This window comes from Bos mutus, chromosome 1 (assembly GCF_027580195.1).
Source record: "Bos mutus isolate GX-2022 chromosome 1, NWIPB_WYAK_1.1, whole genome shotgun sequence".
Lineage (NCBI taxonomy): Eukaryota > Metazoa > Chordata > Mammalia > Artiodactyla > Bovidae > Bos > Bos mutus.
This window is the reverse complement of record NC_091617.1, coordinates 80,340,795-80,365,031: the sequence shown is the minus strand read 5'-3', so window position 1 is coordinate 80,365,031 and position 24,237 is coordinate 80,340,795. Positions and strand designations below refer to the sequence as shown.

Below are 24,237 nucleotides of genomic sequence, written 5' to 3'. Positions count from 1 at the left end.
TCTCTCTCCAAATAAGATCACATCCTGAGGTGTTGGGAGGTAGGACTTCAACCCAGGAATCTTGGAGGGGCACACTTTTACCCCAAACAGCGCCTCCATTCAAGCTTTTGTCACTTCTCAACTGTATCATTTCTTATTTGTCTCCTTAGGGGAGACCCTGCTTCCAGCAGCATCTTCTTTCAATCCATCCTCCTCTCTGCTGCCAGAGGATCACCTAAACCTGTGGTGGCTGCCAGGATAAATCCACAAACCGGCCCTCTGTCCTCTGCCTTCTGCCATCCTTCCCAGTCTTACTTCCCACCACTCAAGTAGCATTTTTGCAGCCATCTGGAGCCCTTCGTCATGATTACCCTGCCTGTGAGCTTGACTGTGTGTGGCTCCTCCTGCCTGGGATGGTCTCTCTTCCTACTCTCACTAACTGAACGCTTCATGGGGTCTTCAGGCCAGCTCCAGCGACATCTTTCCTCAGAAGGCTTCCTTAACACCCCCATTCTGGGTTTTGTGTTTTCCCTCCAGGACCTATATTCCCTCTGCATTTCTCTCTGCTTTTCTTTTACTTACTAGTCTGTCTCCCTTACCAGAGCCTCTATTTCAGTGCCTAGTATACCAAAAGTACTCACTACACATTTGCTGAACACATGAATAAGTGAATAAATGAAACCTCCTTTAGAAAATTGCAGTGTCAGAGTGAGTTAGTTAGGTGGTGATAACAAAAGTTTTTACAAGGCAGGGACAAAGTCAGCGGTGGGTGTGGTAATCAGAAAGGTTTAAAATTCTCACACGCGACAGAAACTGCATTTCAGCTGCTGTCGCGGTTCGGAGGAAAGTACTGCTACTGCATTGATTCTTTGTTTGGTAACATGACCAGCAAGAAAATAATTGCAGTGTTTGGAGCAACAGGTAAAAAACTTCTTACTTTAAAAGTGTGTGCTGACTTGGCTTACTTTCTTGTTTTCCTGTTTTTAATTTCAGAGCCTGCAAGCATAAACTGAACAAAGAGCCCTTTGGAGAAAATTGAGAAAAGTCTATCATTTGCTTGCATTTCTGATGTGGTAAAGGGGCAGGGTGATTTGACTTGATTTGTTCAGAAATGATCTCAGAGGCACAAGGACATCTGACATAGTGTCTTGTTCTTGATCATGGGCTGATTTGTTGGTGTAAGTCTCATTTCAGCACAAGTTATCCGCTACAGACTTTTCTCCACTCGCTTCCTGACAAACACAAGGAGCAAATGTGAGAAGGCCATGGGCATGCAGAAGATAACTGCGTCCTGACCAGTACTGGAAGGACTCTGAAAGGACGGAGTGGGTGGGGATTAGGAGAACGCATGCCCGGACTTCTCTCATGCACAGCTGCCCGAGCCCTGAAACTGGCATTTCTGCTTCCACTCTGCCTCCCTCACAATCTGTTCTCCAACAGCTAGACCTATCTTTGCCAATCTTTCCAATCAGCTCACTCTCCGTCTGTCAGTTCTCATTCCTGCCTTTTGATGATCTATTTGAAACTTCAGATCATGGCAGGTCTCGGCTGAAAACCCCGTAACAGCGCCCCCTACATCACTCAAGTGAAACGAAAGCCCGACTATTGGCCTGCAAGACCCTTCTCGCACTTCCTCCTTTGCCATTCTCCCTCTGCCACTCTGCCTGTTCCTCACACTCCCAACTTAAGGCCTTTGCACTGGCTGCTCCCTCAGCCTAGAATAATCTTCCTTCCTTCGTCACCCACGATGTTTTCTCTCTCATGTCTTCCAAGCCCTCTCCATAACCGCTCTCCAGACTTTCCTTTTTTAATATGGCAACTTCACTCCACCCTGCCACCGTCTGACTCCCCTTCCTGCTTGATTTCTTCCTTTACCATCTTCTCTCCATACTAGGATAGAAGCTCTATGAGGACAGGGGTTTTGTCTGAAGGGAGGCAAGTGCTAAAGTGGGGAGAAAAGAGAAGTAAATTATCAAGAAACCAACAGCCATGGGCTTCCCAGGTGGCTCAGTGGTAAAGAATCTGCCTGTCAATGCAGGAGACACCAACCAGTTCAACCCCTGGTTTAGGAAGATCCCACATGCTGCAGAGCAACTAAGCCGGTTTGCCGCAGCTGCTGAAGCCGGTACCCTCTAGAGCCCGTCTTCCGCAACAACAGAGGCCGCCAAAATGAGAAGCCCTCATACTGCAACTAGAAAGTAGCTCCCACTAGCCTGGACTGGAGAAAGCCCATACAGCAGGGAAGACCCAGCACAGAAGCTGCCCACATTGCCCCCAAAACAACTCCAAGAGCCAGGTATGACACTGACTTTAAAAGGAAAAAAAAGGCAATCAGATGAGGGGATGATTGTATATCGTATTAGGGCAATAGTGAAGTTGTTGGTTTTTCCTGAAAGAGATGAGAAATCACTGAAGGGTTTTGAGCAGAGTTGTGACATGATAAGACTTGGTGCTAAAGTTTCATATTGGCTTCTGTTTGGTGAAGAAGCTGTAGGGGGCAAGGGCTGAAGCAGGGAGACTTATGAGGCTGTTGCCCTAAACCAGGCATGATTGACAGTGGCTTAGACTAAGGAGTGGTCATATCCCAATATGTTTTACGGAGCATTGACTTGGTTCCCTGATGGGTCAGATATCAGAGGTGAAGAATGACTCCTAAATGTTCTGGCTTGAGCAACTGAAAGAATAAAGTTGTGATTCACTGAAATGGGGAGGACCTGGAGGCAGCAGGTCAAGACAAGTCAGGAGCCCTGTTTCAGTCTCTTTAAACTTGAGTTGCTGCCTAGGCATTCAGAGTAGAAGGATGGTAAGAGCCTTGGGAGTGGCTCCTAAAGGAATCAGGTTAGAGGTGTTAAAGTTGAAGAAAGTTGACTTGCAGTTGGCTGAGGAGGTGTGCTGATTGCTTTACTGCCCAGTTTTAATCCTTTGTTCAATAACCTTGGATTTCTGGGTGTGTGTTTGGGAATTTGGGAAAGGGTTACTAGTTTGGCAGATAAAAATACAAGATGCCTAATTAAATGTGATAGGGAAAGTGTTAACCGTTACTTGTGGATGCGTTTGCATGTCAAACTCTTGAGCATCATCTCCAGTGTCTGCCATTAAAATGTTGCTCTCTTCATGGACTCACCTGCAAGGGAGCACAGCCAATATGGCTGAATTTGTCCCCTGGTTGGAGTCTTAATGAGACATCAAAGTGGGTGTGATTAGGAGAGCCAGTCCTGGTTTTGGTTCAACTCCTTTTATTTTTTCATACTTGTCCATATCGCTTGCTTCTCCATTTTATGTGGGTCCAGGCAAAGACTGTCCATCTGAAAGCTGAGAATGCAGAGCACAGAGGTTTCATTATTTGTACTTCCTTCATTCACTGATTCTTTCATTCAGTAAACAGATATTGAAAGCTTGCAGTGTTCCAGGAACTAATCTCAAAACATGATTGGCAAACGGGGATAAAGAGTAAACAATTTGTCTCCAAGGTGAACTTTAAGTTACAGTACAGTCATAAGGAAATAATTACAACAGTCAGTGTTTTGAGTTGCACCGTGTCCCTCCCCAAGTTTGTATGTTGAAACCCTAATCCCTAGTACTTCTGAATGTGACAGTATTTGCACATATACAATGTGTTATTGTATTGTTAAAGAGGTCATTTAAAGAGGTGGTTCAGTTAAAGTGAGGCCATAAGAGTGGGCCACAGTCCAATCTGACCGCTGTTCTCTTGAGAAGAAGGAAGTTTGACACAGAGACACGAGGGGCTCAAGTGCGCACGGGAAAGCCCACATGAAGACACAGTGAGCAGCCTCTCTTTTCACAATCCGAGGAGAGAGGCTTCAGGCGAAATCAAGCCAGCCGAGGACACCTTGTTCATGGACTTCTGGCCTCCAGGGGTGTGAAAAATATGGGTTGGTTAAACCCCCATTCTGTAGAATCTGGTTATGGCAGTTCTAGCAAACTAATAAGGTCAACAGATTTTTTTAAATTGATTTTTAATTTTTATAGATGCAGCATTTCAGAAATAGTGTTCTCAATGTAATATCTTCTCCAATCTCTGAGGATATTAATTCTTTAAAAATTTTCTTCTGTTCCCTGCCTTTTTTTATCTTTTCTTTTTTATCGGTTTGTTTATTTTCGTTTTACCTTTCATGCTGGAGGCTTTCCTCGAACATCTGATGAACTTTGGCTATCCATTCATATTCAGTACAAGAGCACAAAACTGGCTAAGGGTCCAAAGGTAAAGTCCACTGAACCGCAGGCTGACAGGATTATCAATAATCTATCACTTGGGGTACCCCCAAAAAGAAGTGCCACACTCTCTCAGAGAAGTTGAGAAAATTTAGTAAAGATGGGAAAGAACAGAAAGACCAAGTAAGCAACACAAAAGGACCAAAGGATAAGAGAGATGACCAAACCCTGGGAAGAGCAGCAGTGTGAAGGGGTCACCTCTGCTCCAACCCTTGGGTCCCCTGTTGATGCTCTCCTCTGGCCAGACCCAGACTGAAGGCAAAAGGGCCCACTGATGGAGTCCATACAGGGCAGCCTCTCAGGGAGCTAGGCAGCAGAGAGAACGGAAGATGTTTTTTGAACCACACACACAAAATTCAGGACAGATATGGGACCAGTTTGATGGAGGATCCCAAATATCAGTGAATGTGCAGAGTATGTGGCACCCCCCCATAGGACATTCAGTAAATATTTGTAAAGTGGGTTAATCAGGTGAGTGATGATCATATCATGAACAGTCTTAAACATCATAAAAAGAAACTTCTGCATTTTCAACTTTTGAAAAAAAATAATAGAATAGGAACTTCTTTTGAAAGTAAAACTCTATGAAGAACCTAAAAAATGAAACCTATGACCGGTTAAGGCTTCTCTTGTGGCTCAGATGGTAAAGAATCTACCTGCAATGTGGGAGACCCAGGTTTGATCCCCAGGGTGGGAAAATCCCCTGGAGAAGGGAATGGCACCCATTCCAGTATTCTTGCCTGCAAAATTCCATGGACAGAGGAGCCTGACCAGTTAAAAGTAGAATTGCTCAGTGGACTCTGGGGTGGAGGCTCTGGTCCCCTGCTCCCCTGGCCTCCCTGTTGCCTCTGGGCTCCCCCATTCTTTCTCTCCTCCATGGCTTCTGCTAAGCTACCTCTGAGAACGCTGTGAGAAACCTAATTTGAAAACCGCTCTTGCAAGCCATGGGAATGCCTCCTGAAGTAGTTAGAGCAGCAGTTTTACTCTGAGTAATTGGATTCCTTAATCAGCTTCTTTTAGTGAACATTCTTCCTGATCCTTTCTGTATTTTTTCTTCCCCAATTCTGCAGGAGCTCAGGGCGGCTCTGTGGCCAGGGCCATGTTGGAGGGTAAAAAGTATGTGGTGAGAGCGCTGACCCAAGATGTGACCCAACCAAAGGTGCAGGTGCTCCGGGACCTTGGGGCCGAGGTGGTTAAAGGGGACCTGAATGACAAAGCATCGGTGGAGGCTGCCTTGAAAGGAGCCTATGGGGCCTTCCTGGTAACCAACACCTGGGACCATTTCAGCAAAGAGAAAGAAGTGTGTCAGGTGGGACCCACGTTCAAGCCCTTTCTTTTTTCCTGCCTGGCCATGCTCCCCTCCCTGGAAGGGGGTGGGCCTCACGCCATCACTTCCCTCTGGCATTTATGAAATCCATGTACTTCAGGTGGATTATTAGGTGACTGTAAAATCAGTGTCATGTGACATCTGTCCAGAGGTGACCTTGGAGATCTGAGAGTGGTCGTGTAGTGAAGCCAGCTTTTAGAGCCTCTGATTCTTACCGTTTGTTGTCAATGGCATGTGAGGGTTGGCAGCAAGGACATCCCATGAATTAAGGTTACTCTGAGAGTGAAATGGGAAGAACAAAATGGAAGGACTATGTTTAGACTTCTGGCATAGAATTTGGAAATGAATTAGCAATGGGTACATAAGAAAAGAAGTAAGCAAACAAGCAAATGAGCCACAAGGATGAACTCCAGGGAAAATGAAAATTTGTAGAAAAGGTGAATGTGACCATAAAATATCGCTTGGGTCTGCTTCACCCATGTTAGCACTGATGAATGATGTAGCCCCAAATATGATATTCTGAGGATGAAAAAAAGGCAGTTGTGTATGTATGTGATGGTTATGGTGGTGGTGGGCTGTATGTGTGAGAATACTGTTGTGCTGTTGTTAAGATATGTCCAACTCTTTGCGACGCAATGGACTGTAGCCCACCAGGCTCTTTTATCCAGAGGATTTCCCAGGCAAGGATACTGGAGTGGGTTGCTGTTTCCTTCTCCATGGGGTCTTCCCTGACCCAAAGATCAAACTCGCTTCTCCTGCTGCATCTCCTGCATTGCCGGTGGATACTTTACCACTGAGCCACCAGGGAAGCCCATGTGAGAGAGACAGAGAGAGGGAGAGAGAGCGCTGATGATGAGGCTCATCTGTTATAGTAGAAATTTAGTAGATGATTCCTTAAACTGAGAAAAATCGAGAATTAGCAGTATAAACATGTTATTTAGAAATAAAAAGCAGCTAAAAGAGATGAAAATGAGCACGTAGAATATCGGGAATGAGCCCATAAAATTTCTGGAAAGTAGTTATCACCATGGGGGTACAGCGAACTTTTCTGTCATTAAAAGATCTACTTATAGTAGTATTATTAGATCCCTTCCCCTATGCCAGTACTATTTGCGAATTATACATAAGTTTAAATAGAAAATATGAAGATTAGATTTTTAAAATGTAATGGATGGGGTCAGACTTTTTCAGAAATGGTAAAATTCAAAAAAATTAAGAGCAGGATTGAACCTTTTTAGGAATGTCTGTTAATTACGTCACTTACAGCTTATCTTTAAGTGATAAATTTAGGAAGGGCTTATTTTAGGAACTCTGAGTTCTAATTCTGATATTCACTCACTGTGGAATGTAGGGGTACAAGTCATTTCTCTGTCTCACTTTCTCAACCTAAGCCAGATTAGTTATGTCTTCTCTGTCTGGTATGGGGTTTTGTGAGGAAAAGAAGGAAAAAAGAGAGAGGGAGAGGAAGGATGAAGGAGCTTTGAAAAAAATGGAACTAAAACTACAAAAAAGAAAATATATGTACATCCATGCATGCTTGTATGTGTGTCTGTGTTTATAAAAACCAATTATATACATATATATCTCCCTCCATTTTGCCCTCAGTATCCAAATGGTGAACAGATATACTCTATCATCAGAAAACATCACACACTGCTTTCTCAGGTATCCCTGAGCTTCTTATATATATATAATGTGGTAGTGGGTCACAGAGCTACTGAGCCCAGAGGCAGGGGCCGGATTCCTTACGGTTTGCACCAGAAGATGGGTTCAGCATTTTGACACATTGGAGCCTTTGCTCCTGGATCCTGGTGGCCTCTCCTATGATCTGAGGCTGGGAAAATCCCCTCCAAGGAGCACAGTAAGAGAAAGGGGGGTGGGTAGAGGACCCAGAACCAGCCCCCCAGTCTGCATGCAAATTCAACCTTCTCTATAAGGCGTCTACCTTTGTCCCTCAGGGCAAGGTGGTGGCTGATGTTGCCAAGAGCCAGGGTCTGAAGCACGTGGTGTACAGCGGCCTGGAGAACGTCAAGCGCCTGACAAACGGCAAGCTGGAGGTGCTGCACTTTGACGGGAAGGGAGAGGTGGAGGAGTATTTCTGGTCCATTGGCGTTCCCATGACCAGCGTCTGAGTGGCAGCTTACTTTGAAAACTTTCTTGGCCCATTGAAACTGGTGAAGGCCTCTGATGGAGATTACTACACCCTGGGTACGTGGAGGGTTGGAATGAAACTACCCTGACACCAGCTTTCCTGCTGCTCAGCCTCCTATTCCCCTCCTTCCTCTCTCCGCATGCCATCCGAGTGCCTGCTGTGTGGTTGGCTCTGGGTGAAGTGCTGACAGGGGCCCAGCATTGTCCTAGATTTCCCGGGAAGCTGGATCTTGGGCTGGAAACACCAAGGATTACACTTCCTGTCTCATCCAGCTGACGCTCCTCATATAAGCAGTGAGCCATGTGGCCTCAGGCCTCAGTTTCCTCATGTCTAATAGGAAAGTTGGACAAGATGACTTTCCCTTCTAGCTCATCTCTCTGCCCTTCTGTGGCCACAGGGAACACATTCTTCTCTTGACCTGGATCTCAGGGTCAGAATCCTGAGAGGGTCCATGGCCACCCTGAATGCACCCGAGCTTGTCTGATCTCAAGCTAAGCAGGGTTGGGCTGGTTAGTACTTGGATGGGAGAATCCTGAGAGGGACACTGACTCCCTGGGAACGGGTTTCCAGCCCTGCCTGCAGAGTCTGGTTCCATAAGTCTGGTCTGGGGCCTGCAAGACTATAGTTCTAACCAGGACTCCTGGTAATTCCAATGCTGCCAGTCCACTGGCCAGCACTCCCCTGCCCTTTGGGGACATTTTCTTTGCCCATAGTCCAGGGTGGCTCTGTAGAATGGAGGGAGTGTGAGAGAATCAGTGACTGCAAGTCAGTCTTTCTTCCCTGCCACATAATTAAGACTTACCAGGGACGTAACTCGTGTCAAAGTAGATCTGAGCCTGGAGTGCCTGCCACATGTCACAGATGACTTGGGTAATAGTTCAGCAGGTGACCAGATAAGTATGTAAATGTGATACATCGCTTCACCCCACTTCCCTTCTTCCTATGCCTCTACCAGATTTCAGAAGCCTGCACACGTGACATTTCCCAGGTTCTAAGCTAGGATATTATAATCTATGAATTAGATTGGCCCTAGGTGAAGAGGTGATGCTTTAAACTTCTGCTGGTATCCAGTCCCATTTGAGTTGCCTACATTTGTAAAAGGAAATGGCAACCCACTCCAGTGCTCTTGCCTGGAGAATCCCATGGATGGAGGAGCCTGGTGGGCTACAGTCCATGCGGTTGCAAAGAATAGGACACGACAGCGACTTCCCTTTCACTTTCACTTTCTTTCATGTTTGTAAAACCCAGCCTCAGGTATCCCTGAGCCTCATCCTCTCCCTTCCGTCAAGCGCCGCCCCCTCCATAGGGAATAGCTCCCTGCCACCACCCCGCCCCCACCACACACACCATGCTATACTATGCTAAGTCACTTCAGTCGTGTCCGACTCTGTGCGACCCCATAGACGGCAGCCCACCAGGCTCCACTGTCCCTGGGATTCTCCAGGCAAGAACACTGGAGTGGGTTGCCATTTCCTTCTCCAATGCATGAAAGTGAAAAGTGAAAGTGAAGTCGCTCAGTCGTGTCCGACTCTTAGCGACCCCATGGATTGCAGCCTAACAGGCTCCTCCTTCCATGGGATTTTCCAGGCGAGAGTACTGGAGTGAGGTGCCATTGCCTTCTCCTACACACACACCATAGGGAATATCTAGCATTTACTGAAGACTTACTGGGTGTTTGGTGTCTGTTTCACAGATGGGGAAACTGAGGCACAGATAGATTAACTTTGCCAAGATCAATAGTAAGGTAGAACCAGAACTTGAACTCTGGTAATCTGACTCCAGAACCATACTCTTTTAATGGGAAAAAAAAAAAAATTGTTTTTTTTTTTGTCTCACAATCAGGCAAGTGGGATCTTAGTTCCCCAACCAGGGATTGAAATCGTGCCCCCTGAGGTAGAAGTGCAGAGTCTTAACCACTGGACCACCAGAGAATTCCAGAACCATATTCTTTCTTTTTTTGCAGTCAATAAGAAATTTACTTGTTTTAAAAAAATCCAAATGCCAGCATTGTCCAGAAAAATTTAACAGGTTTATTTATAATTGTTATAAAGTTGAACTGATGAGACTTGTTCACTGAAACATTCTGACATTCGTTAATGTTTTATGTCCCACATTTATATTAAAAATTCGCACACAAATGAAAATGGAAAAACTGCCAATACCTCATTTCTGTCCCCTATTTTTCCATTTGCAATCATATACTTAGGTACCTTTTGACCCCATGGAAAAAAAAAATCTAACGTTCAGAACTACCAGTAGCAGGAAGAAGATAATTTTTTTTTAAAGACTGAAATGTTTACCATCTTAGTGGATTCTTAAGCACGTTCTCCACATATGCGGCATGCTAGCTGGATGTCTTATGGCATAATTGTTACAGGTTTGGCATAGCACACAGGTTGGTGTCTTCAAAAAGGCCAACAAGATAGGCCTCATTTGCCTTCTGCAAAGCACCAGTAACTGCTCTCTGGAAGCGCAGATCTGTTTTGAAGTCCTGAGCAATTTCCCACACCAGATGCTGGAAGGGGAGTTTGCGAATCAGAAGTTCAGTGGACTTCCGATAACGTCTAATTTCACGGAGTGCCACAGTACCAAGCCTGTAAAGATGAGGTTTCTTCACTCCTCCAGTAGAGGGCGCATTCTTGCGAGCAGCTTTTGTAGTGAGTTGCTTCCTCTGTGCTTTACCGCTGGTTGATCTGCCTACATACGAGCCATGGTATAGAGACCTCCTTACTTAACCCTTTCTTCTTTGGCTGGAGCTAAGCGAGCTAGAGGCGACGCTGGCCGGCTGCGAACAGAATCCCAGAACCACTGTCCCTTAGCATCTTTTAAACTCAGCCCAAGAACTTCAATCTTCAAATAAAAGCAAACCTCAGAGTCAGAATAGACTTGATTCTGAATGCCTCAAAAACAGAGACTGCCTTTTTACAATTATAAGATGTAATTTATTTATAATATAATTTATTTATAAATTTATATATTTTATAATTATAATTTATATTTATAAATTTATATATGTTATAATTTATGCAGAGGAATGAGCAGACATTTTGCCTACCCAGATATCAGGTAGGAGATTAATTTTGCTGAAAAAAGACAAACTGTGACATTTAGTTCCTGGCTGCTAAACCTTAAGTCACTTTTACACTGGACTGGACTTCAGAGACCTTGACTCTTGTCCTGGCCTGTTGTTTTCTAACTGTAAGGCACTGGGTGAGTCAATAGACTTAGATTCTTCCGTTTAAAAACCAGCAGTGCTGGGGCTAGATCACGTCCACCTTGGGTTCCAGCCTCAGGAGTGTGGGCTTCTGGGAATCTGTGAGAGGCTGTGCCCACCCGTAGGAAGGGCACAGAATTCGGAGTGATGGATGAGGGCTTGAGTTCTGCTGCTTGCTGGCTGAGTAACCTCAGGCAACTCCCTGATATTGCTATGTTTCAAGGTTGTTTTGAGGATTAAACCAGCCAATATGTTTGCTAACTGATTCATTCAATAAATATTTGAAGGCCTCCAACTTGCCAGTCACTTACTTCACTTTACTGGGGATTCAGTAATAAACCACTCAAAGCAGACAAAGCTCTGCCCTCATTAACGGAGAAGGCAATGGCAGCCCACTCCAGGACTCTTGCCTGGCAAATCCCATGGACCGAGGAGTCTGGTAGGCTGCAGTCCATTGGGTTGTGAAGAGTCAGACACGACCGAGCGACTTCACTTTCACTTTTCACTTTCATATATTGGAGAAGGAAATGGCAACCCACTCCAGTGTTCTTGTCTGGAGAATCCCAGGGACAGCGGAGCCTGGTGGGCTGCCGTCTATGGGGTCGCACAGAGTCGGACACGACTGAAGCAACTTATCAGCCCTCATTAAGCTCATATTCTGGTCGAGGAGGTAGACAGCAGAGAAGCATAATAGAGAAGTAAAATGTATTATATGTTAGAAAGCGATAAGTGCTCTAAAAAAATAAGGCTGAGTAAAGTGTATGTGGAGTGTTAGCAGTAAGCGTGGTGTGTGAAATTTAAATTAGGGGATTGGTGGGCTTCTTTGAGAAGGTGACATCTGAGCAACTTCTGATAGAGGTAACTAACTGGCTTTGTGAATATTCAGGGGAAGACATTTTCAGGCAGACAGAACAGCCAGTGTGTTGGATCGGAGCAGGTTGGGGGCTTGGGGAGAGGGGAGTAGGAGGTGAGGCCAGAGGTAGTAGAGGGTCTGGTCCTGTAAGCCATGGTTTTTCTCCTGAGAGACACAGAGAACCATTGGAGGGGTCTGGGCAGATATGACATGAGCTAACTTTAGTTTTTACAGAATCACTCTGACTTTTGTGTTGAAAAGAGACTGTGGAAGGGCAAGAGTGGAATTGGAGATAAGGGGCCCAACTTTGCAATAATCCAAGTCAGAGACGGTGGTGGCTTTGTTGTTCAGTCGCTGAGTTGTGTCTGACTCTTTGCGACCCCATAGACTACAGCACACCAAGCTTCCCTGTCTTTTGCTATCTCCCAGAGTTTGCTCAGATTCGTGTGCACTGAATTGGTGATGCCATCTAACCATCTCATCCTCTGCCGCCCTCTTCTTCTCCTGCCCTCAATCTTCCCTGACATCAGCGTCTTTTACGAGTTAGCTCTTCTCAGATGGTGGCTTAGACTAGGGTAATGCCAGTGAGGATGGTGAGAAGTCTTCAAATTCTAGACACTATGAATACGACTACAAAAAAAAAAAAAAAAAAAGGATCTGGGGTGGGAGACAAATGTCAAGGTTGAATCTAAGATTTTTAACTTCAGAAACTGGAATCATAGAGTTGCCATTAACTGAGAAGGAAGTCTGTAGCAGAAGCAGGTTGTCCAGGAATTCATTTTGGGGCACAGTGAGTTTCTAATGTCTTTTAAACATTAAAATGTAAAATGTCATTAAACATTTAAGTAAGGATATTGAGTAGGACATGGGACAAATGCATCTGGAGCTGAACAGAGATATTGGGGTTTTTACACACAGAAGATGCTTCAGTTCAGTTCAGTTGCTCAGTCGTGTCTGACTCTTTGTGACCCCATGAATTGCAATACGCCAGGCCTTCCTGTCCATCACCATCTCCCGGAGTTCACTCAAAATAACATCCATCGAGTTATCTCATCCTCTGTCATCCCCTTTTCCTCCTGCCCCCAATCCCTTCCAGCATCAGAGTCTTTTCCAATGAGTCAACTCTTTGCATGAGGTGGCCAAAGTACTGGAGTTTCAGCTTTAGCATCAGTCCTTCCAAAGAACACCCAGGGCTGATCTCCTTTAGAATGGACTGGTTGGATCCTCTTGCAGTCCAAGGGACTCTCAAGAGTCTTCTCCAACACCACAGTTCAAAAGCATCAAATCTTCGGCACTCAGCTTTCTTCACAGTCCAACTTTCGCATCCATACATGACTACTGGAAAAACCATAGCCTTGACTAGATGGACCTTTGTTGGCAAAGTAATGTCTCTGCTTTTCAATACGCTATCTAGGTTGGTCATAACTTTCCTTCCAAGGAATAAGCGTCTTCTAATTTCATGGCTGCAATCACCATCTGCAGTGATTTTGGAGCCCCCCAAAATAAAGTCTGACACTGTTTCCCCATCTATTTCCCATGAAGTGATGGGACCAGATGCCATGATCTTCGTTTTCTGAATGTTGAGCTTTAAGCCAACTTTTTCACTCTGCTCTTTCACTCTCATCAAGAGGCTTTTTAGTTCCTCTTCACTTTCTGCCATAAGGGTGGTATCATCTGAATATCTGAAGTTACTGATATTTCTCCCAGCAATCTTGATTCCAGCTTGTGCTTCTTCCAGCCCAGCATTTCTCATGATGTACTCTGCATATAAATTAAATAAGCAGGGTGACAATGTACAGCCTTGACGTACTCCTTTTCCTATTTGGAACCAGTCTGTTGTTCCATGTCCAGTTCTAACTGTTGCTTCCTGACCTGCATATAGGTTTCTCAAGAGGCAGGTCAGGTGGTCTGGTATTCCCATCTCTTTCAGAATTTTCCACAGTTTATTGTGATCCACATAGTCAAAGGCTTTGGCATAGTCAGTAAAGCAGAAGTAGATCTTTTTCTGGAACTCTCTTGCTTTTTCCATGATCCAGCAGATGTTGGCAATTTGATCTCTGTTCCTCTGCCTTTTCTAAAACCAGTTTGAACATCTGGAAGTTTACGCTTCACGTGTTGCTGAAGCCTGGCTTGGAGAATTTTAAGCATTACTTTACTAGCGTGTGAGATGAGTGCAATTGTGTGGTAGTTTGAGCATTCTTTGGCATTGCCTTTCTTTGGGATTGGAACGAAAACTGACTTTTTCCAGTCCTGTGGCCACTGCTGAGTTTTCCAAATTTGCTGGCATATTGAGTGCAGCACTTTCACAGCATCATCTTTCAGGATTTGAAATAGCTCAACTGGAATTCCATCACCTCCACTAGCTTTGTTCGTAGTGATGCTTTCTAAGGCCCACTTGACTTCACATTCCAGGATATCTGGCTCTAGGTGAGTGATCACACCATCGTGATTATCTGGGTCGTGAAGATCTTTTTTGTACAGTTCTTCTGTGTATTCTTGCCACCTCTTCTTAATATCTTCTGCTTCTGTTAGGTCCATACCATTTCTGTCCTTTATCGAGCCCATCTTTGCGTGAAATGTTCCCTTGGTATCTCTAATTTTCTTGAAGAGATCTCTAGTCTTTCCCATTCTGTTGTTTTCCTCTATTTCTTTGCATTGATGGCTGAGGAAGGCTTTCTTATCTCTTCTTGCTATTCTTTGGAACTCTGCATTCAGATGCTTATATCTTTCCTTTTCTCCTTTGCTTTTCGCTTCTCTTCTTTTCACAGCTATTTGTAAGGCCTCTCCAGACAGCCATTTTGCTTTTTTGCATTTCTTTTCCATGGGGATGGTCTTGATCCCTGTCTCCTGTATAATGTCATGAACCTCCGTCCATAGTTCATCAGGCACTCTATCTATCAGATCTAGTCCCTTAAATCTATTTCTCACTTCCACTGTATAATCATAAGGGATTTGATTTAGGTCATACCTGAATGGTTTAGTAGTTTTCCCTACTTTCTTCAATTTAAGTCTGAATTTGGCAATAAGGGATTCATGATCTGAGCCACAGTCAGCTCCTGGTCTTGTTTTTGCTGACTGTATAGAGCTTCTCCATCTTTGGCTGCAAAGAATATAATCAATCTGATTAGGTGTTGACCATCTGATGGTGATGGCCATGTATAGAGTCTTCTCTTGTGTTGTTGGATGAGGGTGTTTGCTATGACCAGTGCGTTCTCTTGGCAAAATTCTATCAGCCTTTGCCCTGCTTCATTCCGTATTCCAAGGCCAAATTTGCCTGTTACTCCAGGTGTTTCTTGACTTCCTACTTTTGCATTCCAGTCCTCTATAATGAAAAGCACATCTTTTTCGGGTGTTAGTTCTAAAAGGTCTTGGAGGTCTTCAAAGAACCATTCAACTTCAGCTTCTTCAGCGTTACTGGTTGGGGCATAGACTTGGATTACTGTGATATTGAATGGTTTGCCTTGGAAACGAACAGAGATCATTCTGTCGTTTTTGAGATTGCATCCAAGTACTGCGTTCCGGACTCTTTTGTTGACCATGATGGCTACTCCATTTCTTCTAAGGGATTCCTGCCCGCAGTAGTAGATATACTGGTCATCTGAGTTAAATTCACCCATTCCTTCTTTACTAAGAAGGAGCCTGCTGCTGCTGCTGCTAAGTCACTTCAGTCATGTCTGACTCTGTGTGACCCCATAGACCGCAGCCACCAGGCTCCCCCATCCCTGGGATTCTCCAGGCATGAACACTGGAGTGGGTTGCCATTTTCTTCTCCAATGCATGAAAGTGAAAAATGAAAGTGAAGTTGCTCAGTCGTGTCCGACTCTTAGCGACCCCGTGGACTGCAGCCTACCAGGCTCCTCCATCCATGGGATTTTCCAGGCAAAGTACTGGAGTGGGGGTGCCATTGCCTTCTCCAAGAAGATACCTAGTAAATGGTAGTTCTTTTTTTTTTTTTAATCAATACCCAGGTATTATGATATTTTCTCAAACAAACCTTATAATTGCATAGATGGTAGCCACTCAGTGTTACATGGTGTTCCCATACCTTTTGTTTAACTGGTTGATTAAATCAGATTGATGGGACCTACCAAGGATGTGACATAATTAGCTATTTTTATCTTTTTATTTTTTAAACTAGCACTGCCAATGGGGGATGTACCAATGGATGGTATCTCGGTTGCTGATATTGGAGCTGTCGTCTGCAGCATCTTTAATTCTCCAGAGGAGTTTGTGGGCAAGGCCGTGGGTCTCAGTGCAGAAGCGTTGACCATACAGCAGTATGCTGATGTTCTGTCCAAGGGTTTGGGGAAAGAAGTCTGAGATGCAAAGGTGAGTTTTTAAGAAACATAAACATGATCACAGGAGGTCACATCCCACTAACTTATAAATTCTGGGAGACTTTTCACAGATTTGAGCAGGGTTGAGCTGAGGCTATCGGAAGAAATTGGAGAGGATTCCTGTTCCATGAATCTGTCTTCATCTGTTGGTGCATCTGAATCCTACCCTTAAGACATTATTGCTTTGGCTTCAGATTAATCAGCTTATTAAAATACAATTCCTTTTGGGTGGAAAGAACTTAGACTCTGAAGACCAAGGTACAACGTTCTCATATACACCATCCTATCCCTCCCCTCCCAGGGACTCATTGCTGATCAGGCCAGTGTGCCAGAGTTAGCCATCATTAGGCAAGGCACTTAGCCTCTCTGAGTTGTGGCCTCCTCATTCACAAAGTGGATGAGAGTATCTACCTGGGGCGTTTTGTGAAAATTAGGGTATATTCAGGGAGCTTAGGCTAGTGTTTGGCATATAACAAGCATATCTCAAGGACCTGTTATATACCTGGTGCTACCTTTGAGGACGTCACAGCAGAGTTGGGGTGAAAATCTCACACATGTGACGTCACAGTGATCAGACAAGAGCAGAACGCTGTGGTGCTTGATTGTGTTGCCCACACTCTCTGCTCTATGGGCGGTCAGAGAGAGTAGGAGAAGGCTTCACGGAAGGAGTAGCTTCAAGGTGGTCCTTGAGTCTGGGCAAGACTGCGTATGGGTGAAGGGAGCGATAGAGCTGGCCTGACAAGTTCTAGAATCAACAGGAATGAACTGGAGGCAGTCTGGGGAAGTGAGCAAGTCCTGGTTCTGCCCTTATCCCTCTGGGGACTCTTGGGAAGTTACTTAACTTCTCCATGGTTGTGTGTGCGTGTTCAGTCATGTCTGACTCTTTGCGACCCCCTGGCCTGTAGCTCACCAGGTTCCTCTGTCCATGGAATTCCCCAGGCAAGAATATTGGAGTGGGTTGCCTTTCCCTTCTCCAGGGGATTTTCCTGTCCCAGGGATGGAACCCATGTCTCCTGAGTCTCCTGCATTGGCAGGCGGATTCTTTACCACTGAGCCACCTGGGAAGCAGACTTAACCTCTCCAGACTCCCTTAGTTGATATGTTAAAGAAGATTATTACACCTGCCATAGGCTTGTTGCGAGGATGTGGTGAGACCCATGTGGAAAAGGCTAGCATTGGGTCTAGCATTTAGTAAGCCCTCGATAACGAACTGGGTTGGAATGGCCTGGGCTTGAGTGTGGCCACGACAGACCTTTTATGGAGAAGTGAGGGCAATGGTTCATCCTGAGTGCTTCCAGCCATTTCTCCAAGCAGCTGTTGTCCGAGGATGGAGAGAGAACAGTGTTTCTGAGAAGGAAGTGTGCATCTGTGTGTGCCTGGCCTGCACACTGTCGCATCTGAAAGGAGGACCCTACCTTCCCTCAGGCTAGCAGGCATCAACTAACACGGCCCTTTGCCTCTCCTGGCTGCTGTTCTCCCATCTGTGAAAGGAGAGTGTAGTCTGGATAGTTTCTCAGGTTCTGCCCAGCACTGACATTTCTCCAGAGCAGAGAGAGTCCCTTCCTTTTTACAGAGTTCGAGTCTGCTTTTGCAAATTAGGATTGATTGGAACACACCCACACTTTCGTTTGTGTATTGCCTCTGGCTGGTTTCAGGATACATTGGTAGATCTGAGCAGTTGTGACAGAGACCATATGGCCTAAAAGCCTTAAATATTTATACCTAGCCCTTCAAGAGTAAGTTTGGTGAATCTGCTCTAGAATGTTTCCTAGAGTTAGGGGCAGAGGGTTGGTTTTCATTTTCATCGCATCTCTTGGGCCAGTGAATCTTGAGAGGCTGTCTAGACTCCCATTTCACCTGTTCAGGTACTGGCCCTGTGAGGAGGCCAACAGATATTTTGGGGAGAAAACTATTGTAGGTATCAATCCAGCTATAAAACCACATTTGGGGATCTTACTGAAAACCACTCAAATTTCATGGAGAAAATGTTACTCCCAAGCCCAAGAAGTCATCACTCATTCAAAAGATGTACTTATGAGAACATCTGCAAAGTCATCTATCCCTGGGTGCAAATTTACTATTTAGTGACTGACCCCTCTCCTAGTACTTTGCATTTGGGTCTTGTATTCATTTTGTCTGTGGGGTCTGAACTCTATAAAGAAGAAGGGGCTGCTGCTGCTAAGTCGCTTCAGTCGTGTCCGACTCTGTGTGACCCCATAGATGGCAGCCCACCAGGCTCCCCCGTCCCTGGGATTCTCCAGGCAATAACACTGGAGTGGGTTGCCATTTCCTTCTCCAGTTCTTAGAAACTACTTTGACTTAAAGCCACTGGTGCTGGTCTGGAGTAGAAAAAGGCTTACAGGCTGCGGTACTGTGGGGAAGGATGCATGTGGCCACAAGGTGGCGCTCCAGCCCTGGCAGTCTGACTTTCCCTGTCTGTTTAGAAGGTCGCTGTTTGCTTAATTACTTCAGTGACTACCCCCTCACCCCCGACCCCACTCCTGAACTCCCCAGAATAAACTCCCATCAGAAACTCTGATCTGGCTGAAACTGCCTGTCTAACTCCAAAAGGGACAGTGTTCTCTCAGAAAAGTGAGACACAACAGAGCAAATCTCTTTTCTTCAAAAACCTGCAGAAAAGAATCCCTTATTTTCCTGAGGAATATTAGTTACCAAAGTTACAGGATGAGAGAGTAACTCAAGGAGACAGACATTTTAGAAGTCATCTTCCATGCTTCTTTGATGGTGTTCTATTTTCAAATTCACTAAAATTTAAAAATGTTTTCTGATTTCAAAAATGATAAATGCTTATGGCAGAAAATACAGAAATTTATTTTAAAAAAGAATATAAAAGTCACATTGTTTAATCTATCAGAGATAGTAACTGTTAAGATTTGTACATTTTCTTCTAGTCTTTTCCCAATATATATGTAATAAAATTAAAACAACATGCCAAGTACCGTTTTGTATCTGGCTTTTTCACTTGACATTAAATTATGAGCATATATTTCTATTCAACTTTTTAAAAAATATTGACTGCATAATATTTCTAGTGTAGATGTACCATAGTTACCATAGTTTATTTTACCATTCCTCTATTTTTTGGATATGCAGATTGTTCTTGATTTTTCATTATTATAAATGGCATGACAGTCATTGTTTTATATGAGTTTGCACCTGTCACATTATTCTAAGGCCAGATAGAGGTTAGAGTTTTCGGAGCGAGGTTAGAGTTTATTGCTGGAGGCTACAGACTGATTATATTGGATCCAATAGTTAGAAATGTTCTTAATGGGAATCCCATGGTGATCCGGTGGTTAGGGCTCTGAGCTTCTCCTGAAGGGGGCAAGATTTTGATCCCTGGTCAGGGAACTAAGATTCTACATACCATGTATCATGGTCAAAAAAAAAAGAAGAAGAAGAAAGAAAGAAGGAAAGAAATGGTCTTAGTTGATGCAGATGGCGTCACTATAGATCCACTTAGTGTCAGAAGGGTTTTGCAGAGGGTGACAGAGGGTGACTCAGTGGGTGTGTGATGGGCAGTGTTTGTTGGGCCTGGCCCTGGCAGAGGCTGCATGGCTGAAGTTCAGATGCTTGTTTCCAATCAGGAGGGAAGGATGGAGAGTCTAGTGCCTTGATGCTTCATGGAGGGCTTGATGGGTTGAAGATCTCCAAGGAATGCTGAGGAATCCCAGGAGGAAATGTATATGAAAACTAGTCAGATAAAGGGGCTATACACCCATGGTACCTTATCCCAAGTGCTTGTGGCCAGAAACAATTCAGCTTTCAGAATCTTTCAGCTTTTAGATGGGTTATGTCTGTATCACCATCAGGGGCTGGGGCAGGACCCTATAACCAAACATATCAATATCTCTGCAGAGAAAGACAGGGCAATTTCCACTAAACAGGATGAAGACTATAAATAACTTCTCATAAGTTTAGATAAGGTTTTGCCTCCAAATTGGTTCAGGAAAGTCAGTATGTTGCCAAATTGCCCATGAAAAACATTTCAGTGTTTCTTGGGTCTTGGGATTAGGCAAAAGAATTTGGATTTGTATCATCATGAAAGTGAACAAGTTCTTCTCCAACTGCTTTAAATGAGGGCTATAACATTTCCTGTTGTTTCTTTTCTTTCCATCTTTTTAACTTGTTCTTAAAAGATCACCCCAGAGGCTTATGAGAAGCTGGAATTTCCTGGAGCAAAGGAAATGGCCAACATGTGTCGGTTCTATCAAATGAAGCCAGACCGTGACATCCAGCTCACCCACCGACTGAATCCCAAAGTCAAAAGCTTCAGCCAGTTCATCTCAGAGAACCAGGCAGCCTTGAAGAGCTCTTAAACTGTTCACACAGGCCTCTGAGAACGCAGTGTTCTTCCTCCCAGATCCTGGTCTTCTCTAGAGCACTAAATCTATGTTTATAGAACAGATAGCTTAGAATACAGTTGTTGTACCCTGAAGGCTTCCCTGGGTTGGGTGTGGGGCGGGGGCCGGGGCGGGCGGTAGGACGCTGCAGAGCTGATTGACGCAGTAATTGACCCACAAGAAACGTTCCAGCTGCTAATAAAGGTAGCACACTTGTCAGGCTAAGTGAGAAGCTCCCAGCCTGCCACCCTTTGTAGTTCTCTCTTCCCAACCAACAGCCATGTTGCCTTGAAGTCTCCGGCCTGAGCAACTTGGAGCTCCTTCCCTCTCACAAATCAGTGGGGATGGGGGGACCCTCAGCTTTCTCCTTCATAAGTGACCTTGAGGCCTGTTTCTGGAACTCTCCTAGACAACTCCAGTTTTTTCAAGCGCGTTGTCACTTCTCTGTGAGGTTTTAAGTGATTTTAATTTTCTTAAAAATCTTTGTAGAGGGTTTTCTGGGGAACTCGGTGTTCCGTGAACAAGTGTTGGAAATGGAAATTCAGTTTTGCTTCAAGGTTGGAAGCTCATCTCTGATTCAGTCATTAAATCAGCTGTTGAATCATCACTCAGTTACTCGTCTTTTCACTCACCCACCCCTCATTTATCCATCCCACAGCTTTCTTTTCAGCACCAGCACCAATGGTACATTTGTAGGCCTTGCTCCCCTCCTGTTTTCTTATTGGAGTGGTCCATTCTCCAAAGGCTGCCATGGCCCCTTTTCAGTTTGTGGTTGGGTTTGTGTCATGCCAGGGCAAGAGGGGGGCTATGTCACTACTTAGCGACAAGTGAAGCCCAGAGCCTGTGCAGTGGGTAAAGTCCAGGAGCTTGAGACCATGTCTGGCAAAAGGTAGTAAAGTGGAAAAAGAAGGTGATGGAAGTGCCCCCAGGGCGTCCTTTTCTGTTGCTAGCTTAGCATTTTTCTCTTTTTTTTTTAGCTTAGCATTTTTCTATCCCATATTGTAATTGTCTTGCTTACTAGCCTTCCTCTTGGCTGTGAGAGACGTGGACCCCTTTTTACCCCAGCACCTGGCGCATGGTAGGCGATCAATAAATGTTGATTGACTAAATGTGTGCATAAAGTTAACTGATCATACCATTACAAGGAAAGGGAAATAAATAGGTGCATGGGTTGGAGAGTGGTGAGAACCAGCAATTGAAACTTAAAGTGCAAGAGGCTGTCCACGTCCGGGAGAGGGCTTGACCCCTACTACTCTGGGGCAGGTAGCGGATGGGGCCGAGCAAGGACAGGGTGATGGTGCCTGTGTGAAAGGGCACAGTGGCCTGGGACCTGGCTCAGAAGAGGACGCTCAGCAATGCCAGACGCCAGCCTTTCTGTCTCTTAAGGCATCCAGTGGTGTTTGTTGAAAATGATGGAGGTTATTGCAGACAAATTTTGATTCTTAAGGGGAAATCAGTCAACTTGAGGACCATGCTCCTTTCTGAAGGGCACTCTCCTTATTCCCCAAGTGAACAACTCGATTTGGCCTAAGTTATCAACCCTGAGAAACGGGTATGGATAAATTTCTAAAACAGGAAAAGAAAAACAAAGCCCTAAACTAAAAATAGGTGGCTTATTACTCATCTAGTGGGCCAGGCAGGAAGAATGGCCACTGCTTCCTAAATAAACCTCAGCATCCCCTAGGTGGAAGTGTCTGTAGGCCAGCGGGTCCCCTGGGCTCCCTGTGTGTTCACTGGGGTGGCAGGCTGGTTCTTTTAGCCTTTGGTACAAGGCTAGGGTAACTCTGGGCCAGCCACACGCTTGTTCCTGGAAAGCCCAAGAAACCCATTCTGGGTTTAAAATATTTATTTATTTATTTGGCTGTACCAAGTATTAGCTGCAGCACATAGGACCTTGGATCTTTTTTGCAGCCTGTGGGATCTTTAGTTGCAACATGCAAGCTCTGAGTTGCAGCACGTGGGATTTAGTGCCATGACCAATGACAGAACCGGGTCCCCTGCGTTGGGAGTGTGGAGTTTTAGCCACTGGACCACCACAGAAGTCCCCCTTTGTGGATTTAGAAGCAAACTTTACAGTGGCTGATCTGAAACGAGTCTGCCTTTTAGAGATCTTGTTTGCATCTCCATCTCACACAATTAATAAAGGGAAAGAGCTGTTAACGTTGGCCTAAAACATTTTGACACTTGTGGACAGTAGATGAGGGGCTCTACTACCACCCCTGCCCCTTTCCTGCTATGATCTCCAAGCCTACGGAGAGAAAAGCTTCCCTTCCAAGTTTCTCAGAGAAGAGACTTGGGGACCCACAAGAGGCACAGCAGGTGGAAATGAGCTATGCACCTTAGGAAATGCAACCACCCTCTGTGGTCCAGGGAATGGGGTGGGTAGGGGTGAGGGTGGAGGTGCAGGAACAGAAGGGGTGCAGGGGGCGGTATCTGTGATTCTATAAATGTTCCTAGAAACGTTGGCTATAAAGTCACACAATGCTGGGTTTGACTTCTGTCTGTGCCACTGACTAGTTGTGTGGATTTGGTTTTAGTTTCCCCATCCTCACAGGCGCTGCTGGGCTCCGGCTACAAGATTAAAAGTGGAAAAAGCACTTTGGATAGTCTTTGGCAGATAGTCAGTGCTCACTAATTATTATTGAGAAAAATTTCTGCCCTCATCCCCTTTGGGCTTCCCTGGTGGCTCAGATGGTAAGGAATCTGCCTCCAATGAGGGAGATCCAGGTTTGATCCCTGGGTCTGGAAGATGCCCTGGGGAAGGGAATGGCAACCTACTCCAGCATTCTTTTTTTTTTTTTTTTTTTTTTACAGTACTAATTTTTTTTTAAATTTTATTTTATTTTTAAACTTTACAATATTGTATTGGTTTTGCCAAATATCGAAATGAATCCGCCACAGGTATACATGTGTTCCCCATCCTGAACCCTCCCCCTCCTCCCTCCCCATACCATCCCTCTGGGTCATCCCAGTGCACCAGCCCCAAGCATCCAGTATCGTGCATCGAACCTGGACTGGCGACTCGTTTCATATATGATATTATACGTATTTCAATGCCATTCTCCCAGATCATCCCACCCTCTCCCTCTCCTACAGAGTCCAAAAGACTGTTCTATACATCAGTGTCTCTTTTGCTGTCTCGTATACAGGGTTATTGTTACCATCTTTCTAAATTCCATATATATGCGTTAGTATACTGTATTAGTGTTTTTCTTTCTGGCTTACTTCACTCTGTATAATAGGCTCCAGTTTCATCCACCTCATTAGAACTGATTCAAATGTATTCTTTTTAATGGCTGAGTAATACTCCATTGTGTATCTGTACCACAGCTTTCTTATCCATTCATCTGCTGATGGACATCTAGGTTGCTTCCATGTCCTGGCTATTATAAACAGTGCTGCGATGAACATTGGGGTACACGTGTCTCTTTCCCTTCTGGTTTCCTCAGTGTGTATGCCCAGCAGTGGGATTGCTGGATCATAAGGCAGTTCTATTTCTAGTTTTTTAAGGAATCTCCACACTGTTCTCCACAGTGGCTGTACTAGTTTGCATTCCCACCAACAGTGTAAGAGGATTCCCTTTTCTCCACACCCTCTCCAGCATTTATTGCTTATAGACTTTTGGATAGCAGCCATTCTGACTGGCGTGAAATGGTACCTCATAGTGGTTTTGATTTGCATTTCTCTGATAATGAGTGATGTTGAGCATCTTTTCATGTGTTTGTTAGCCATCTGTATGTCTTCTTTGGAGAAATGTCTATTTAGTTCTTTGGCCCAT

General features: G+C 44.8%; 2 pseudogenes; one reads left to right on the top strand and one right to left on the bottom strand.

The window, feature by feature from the left end:
- Positions 1-860: 860 nt before the first annotated feature.
- On the top strand, positions 861-20,435 carry LOC102282860 (nmrA-like family domain-containing protein 1; annotated as a pseudogene).
- LOC106701621 (histone H3.3A-like) lies at positions 10,007-12,799 on the bottom strand (annotated as a pseudogene).
- Positions 20,436-24,237: the final 3,802 nt, after the last annotated feature.